Genomic DNA, 6,000 nt, shown 5'->3' with positions numbered 1-6,000 from the left:
TAGCGCACACTAAATTGCCCCAGCCAATGGCTGGCAATCCTGGGATACTTGAGGCACCTTCCCCAGTGGGAGGATGCCAGAGCAAGCAACACATTTGTCTAGCTTGCTAGTCCTACGAAGGTGTACTGTTCTGTTTGTGTTCCAGTGTATCGACCTCTGCCTGGTTGCTAATTCTGACCCTACACTGCCTGACCTGTGCCTGATCATTGTATTGACGCTTTGCTGTCTAAATTGCTTGTACTCTGGCTTCCCCGACCTCGGTCTGTTCCTTACTACAGTTTTACCTATCCCCAGTGCTCCCCATCAGTGTCTAATCCCTGTGGGTCAACCACACAAGGACTACTCCAGGATATAGTGGCCTGGTGGCTCCCCTGCAGCAAAGTCCTGATACCTGTATAAAAGGTTAAAGGGTGAAAACCAGGGGACTTCCAGGATAATACCCTTAGGATTACCTAAGTTTTGTTCATAGCATTGGTGATTTTCTGGTGCAATTAATTAATGTCATATTATGTCTTCTTAATTTATATCTTGGCTACAGTCACATCACGTTTTTACTTTATGTTCAGCATTTAACCTTGGAATGCTCCTAGCATATGTGCCAAATGTAGCCATAGGTTATCATTTACCAGAGGCGTAGCTAGGGGTTCTGCACAGGGGGGCCAAAAACACACCTGTCGCCTGAGTGGGCACACAACCCAGTTGATAGCACATCTTAACCACTACCAATACCACTATATAGTGACTATTACCATCATACTTTTACTAAACAAAACACTTTCCCCCCACTTGTGATATCACAGGGTCACATCACATGCTAAAGTCACGTGGATTTGAAGCAGCCACGTGATGCACCAGATGGTAATATCTACATCCCACACACTGTGGTAATAAAGATTAGTAATATAATAGGTGGCACGTGGAGCGCCGTGTCCTGATTGGTCGGCGCGCTGGTGTGAGTGGTGCGGGGGGGGGGGGGGGGGGTGTTATTATTAGGGTTATTCCTGCAGTATAGAAATCTTTTGCTAGAGGTAGTTGTGCATTGTGTGTGTGTGTTTATACAGTACAGACCAAAAGTTTGGACACACCTTCTCATTCAAAGAGTTTTCTTTATTTTCATGACTATGAAGGCATCAAAACTATGAATTAACACAGGTGGAATTATATACATAACAAACAAGTGTGAAACAACTGAAAATATGTCATATTCTAGGTTCTTCAAAGTAGCCACCTTTTGCTTTGATTACTGCTTTGCACACTCTTGGCATTCTCTTGATGAGCTTCAAGAGGTAGTCCCCTGAAATGGTTTTCATTTCACAGGTGTGCCCTGTCAGGTTTAATGGGATTTCTTGCCTTATAAATGGGGTTGGGACCATCAGTTGCGTTGAAGAGAAGTCAGGTGGATACACAGCTGATAGTCCTACTGAATAGACTGTTAGAATTTGTATTATGGCAAGAAAAAAGCAGCTAAGTAAAGAAAAACGAGTGGCCATCATTACTTTAAAGAGGACCTTTCACCAGACTAAAGTATCTAAACTGACTATACAGACGTGTAGAGCGGCGCCCAGGGATCCCCCTGCACTTACTGTTATCCCCGGGCGCCGCTCCGTTCTCCGGTTATAGCCTCCGGTATGTTCATAGTTAGGCTCCACCCAGGGGAACCTGCTGCGGTCTCCTTCTCCTATGCTGTAGCACTGGCCAATCGCAGCGCTCAGCTCATAGCCTAGGGCGGCAAAAATCCTTGCACTGTAGGTAGGATCTCATTTTTTGTGGGATGAGATGACAGTTTGATTGGTACCATTATGGTGCACATATGACTTTTTGATTGCTTGGTATTACACTTTTTGTGAAGTAACATGATCCTTTTATAGATCAGGTCCTTACAGACGTGGCGATACCAAACATGTTTAGTGTTTTTTATTTTTTAAATTTTTAACCAATTATGTGTGTACATAGGAAGGTTTTTTAATTTATTTATTTTTTACTTTTTTTTTAAACTTTTTTTGGACGCAGACCCACTTGATTCTTGAAGATCCAGTGGGTCTGATGGCTTGCAATACACTACAGTACACACTATATAGTGTACTGCAGTGTATTGAGCTTTAGGCTGGGGGATATGGCCTAAAATCTATATCGCGATACAATTTGACGCGAATGTGCGATAACAATATATATATATATCCCGATATATTATTTTATATATTTTGGGGGGGGGTTAAACTTTTTTTTTTTTTACTTTTTATTTACTATTAGCCCCCCTGAGGTAGCGTCCTGGCTGCCATGGTAACTGATCGGAGCCCCAGGATTACACTGCTGGGGCTCCGATCAGAAGCTGCCACTGCGCCACCAATGGGTGATGAGGGGGGGACCGAGGAGCACTGCGGAGGATGGCGGGGACCACAACTAATATAATACTGAAAAGAGGGGGATTAGAAGGGAGGGACTGTGGCCACTGCGCCACCAATGAATATAGCTAATGCTTGAATACAAACGTAGCCTGCGTGTGCCAGCCATATCCCATACCTGGCCTCTATGACTGCGCACTGCGATCCGCCGCAATAAACCCCTCAGGAACTGAGGGGTTAATTGCGGTGGATCGCAGCGACATAGAGGCCGGGGGCCAGGTATGGGATATTGCCAGCACACGCAGGCTACGTTTGTATTCAAGCATTAACTATATTCATTGGTGGCGCAGTGGCCACAGCCCCTCCCTTTTACTCCTCTCTGTTCTCATTGGTGGCCAGCGGCAGCCGCACACAGTGGGAAGGGAGGGAGCTTAACCCTTCAAGTATCAGGCCGCTGCCAGGGCAGATCAGTGGCCCGATGGTTTGCCCCTTCCAGACAGCGGTCCCTAAGGACCAAGGCATGGAAGGGGTTAAACAGTTATGGAGCGCTGTGTGTGTGTGTGTGAAGCGCTGTGTCCTGATTGGATGCCAAATCAGTGCCCAGTGCAAAACTGGTGACACAAACACAGCACACGCACACAGGGCTTTTATTATGTAGGATGTAACGACTGTAGGTAGGGACAGACAAGGAGTGAGTCCTAGGGCTACTACCCAGTCAGCTTTCCCTACCTACTTGCAGTACAAGCCCTAGATAGATGGATCACAACTGGTCGATAGTCCGTACGCTATATAAGAGCTGAGACAGACTAAAAAAACAAAGACAGACAAACACAATACCAGAGTCGTCTGAAATGGGTCAGAACCAGACGGGCTACGCAGTACCAAAACGTGAGACAGAGAGTGGTCAGAAGACAAGCCAGGGTCAGAGACACTAAGGAATCGATCAGCAATGTAGGAACATGGAACAAGGAACCTAGCTAGTGAGCTAAACAAAGACGATCACTGGCACTGGTGTATGGCCAGGAAGGGATTTAAATAGAGTGCCAAGTCCCTGGATCAGAACCTGATAGGTCCATGATTTAGTACTCCATTAGTCAAAAACACTAGCACACAGAAATAGAGCAGCTAAGCAATTAGCCCACTGCTAATTTCACCCAGCACACACCAACTGCGGTGAGAACCAGAGCTATACATTCTGTTGCTAAGGATGCGGTCGCGTCACAAGAAGTCGTAGCTCAGCAGCATGTCTCTCCCGATACGGCCGTTCCAAGGCCGAGGAACAGCCCAGACAGGTAAGTTTGTAACATGTTCAAGAAGGTCTCATTTGTTTGTTTAGCTTGGAGTGCACACTACCACACTGCTCCAATACACTCGGACCCTTCACATGTCTGCTCGTCCGTTTCCTGATTTAGATAAGCCAAGAGCCTCATCTAGGAGGATGTAATGGAGGACTGTTCATCTTTCATACACTGTACCATTCAGCCAAACAACAGGTATGTACACCAGATATAGAATAAGTGCATCTGTTTTGATTTCCAAAATCTATTTCTAACCTTTCAGAAAATATTTCCTGAATGTTCTGAGTTTAGTCGACTTTGGTATAACGTAAAACTCATATGTTTTAGGCCATTCCTTTATTAGTTTTCATATTATTCAGCCATTCCTATGCTGATGAATACACATATTGGACTTGATAAATAGAAGTCATACATAAGAAAGGAATCAGATGCTGTTAGGAAAGTCATGTGGATATTTGATTATAATCTAACTAATTATTTACAATCATTAACTACTAAAAAGTGCCTTAGATGTATTCACTTACTGGTGTGACAGATAGTTACCTCATAATACACACACAAAGATGCTGCATGCCGCATGCTAATGAGCTGATTTGAGTCCAGCGTGATGTCATTGAGTCCAGCGTATATTTAATTCAGAGATATAGCCACTCCCCTGCCCACCTGCTGCTGGTTCATATGGAAACAAACTGTCATTCAGCAGCAGGTGGGCGGGGAGAGTCAGGAGCTCATGAATATTCAGGACTCATCATTATCAGCTGGAGCTTTTCAATACAAGATGTTGGCAGATTGACTGGGTCAATTAAAGAAAGTGACCCAGCATTTTGCTAAGAGAATCAGTCACTTATTTATGTTGCCCTTAGTTAGGACACCATAAAACTGGTGACAGGTTCCCTTTAATGAAAACATAGATTTCTTTAGGAAAAATGCATACCAAAAGTGTGTATGCTTTGTCTACAGTAGTTTGCGTTCCTGTCCATTTATTATCTGGATGGGAATGAGCAGATCTTCTCTAATGTGTCCAGCAAAAAAAAATAAATGTAAAAAATGATGGGGCGCTTTCTATCGCAATCTTGCAAAATTAATTGAAAGTTATATGTGGATCCACACCTGTCTGTTTAACACATCTGAGCTTTTAAAAAAGACCTATGACTGACACACCACTTGTCCATATAAACACCAAAGTTTCAACCAACCACAAGTCACACAATCCATACTCCACCATTTATTGCTATATTTGCTTTGTTTAAAGCAAAAAATATGCAAAAAAAACCCTGATCCGTCATAATAAGTGACACCACTTTACTTAAAGGGGTTGTCCGGGTTCAGAGCTGAACCCGGACATACCCATAATTTCACCCAGGCAGCCCCCCTGATGTTAGCATCGGAGCTTTTATGCTCCGATGCTCTCCTTTGCCCTGTGTTGAATCGCGCAGGGCAAGGGCTCTTATTTACATAACACACTGCCGGGCGGAGGCTTCCGCCCAGCAGTGTGTTCGGTGACGTTACCGGCTCTGATGGGCGGGCTTTAGCGCTGCCCTAGCCGTTTTACAGGTCAGCTCTAAAGCCCACCCATCAGTGCTGGGCGGAAGCTTCCGCCTGGCAGCCCTAAGAAGAGCCCGGTACGTCACCAAAACTCCAGAAAATGCCTTTGCCCTGCGCGATTTAGTGCAGGGCAAAGGAGAGCATCGGAGCATGAACTGCTCCGATGCTCAAGTCAGGGGGGCTGCCTGGGTGAAAATGGGGATATGTCCGGGTTCAGCTCTGAACCCGGACAACCCCTTTAAGTTTTTGGAACAGATGTAGTTTCTCCCCAAATTTTTTTTATTTCTTTCCAGAGTCCAAGGTCTGTCTACAGCATTGAGGTCACACAGTGACAGGAAGACTTGGAACTTGAGACTTGGAGAAGTTTCCTTATGTTAAGAACATAAAAATATTGATTCTGTAGACACAGGAGATAATGATCTAAGTTATTCGAGCCTAGTAGAAGATTGAGGAAAAGTGAGTAGCATATGTGTTCCTCTGATCTCAACCAAGTCTATCTATCTATTCAGCACACTCGGTTAGGAAAGAAACAGATACAAAAAGAAACAGTCAAAATCTAACAAAGTACAACTAGGCAGGTGACAAAAGCTAAGAAATGAGATATCTGCAAATATACATTTTAGATGGCATTACAGCTAGATATATTATATATATGTGAGGTCCTTAGTGCAGATTTTGTGAAAATTGTATAAGCTCCTCAGCCACAACAAGGAGATCTCATTCATATGGGTCCATTCACTATATCTATACAATACAGTAGGACACTGGGTCATTCTGCTTCTTCATTTGTCAACAGTTTTCTTACTCACGATTTT

This window comes from Bufo bufo, chromosome 1 (assembly GCF_905171765.1).
Source record: "Bufo bufo chromosome 1, aBufBuf1.1, whole genome shotgun sequence".
In the NCBI taxonomy this organism is placed as follows: Eukaryota; Metazoa; Chordata; class Amphibia; order Anura; family Bufonidae; genus Bufo; species Bufo bufo.
Note: the sequence above shows the minus strand (reverse complement) of the source record.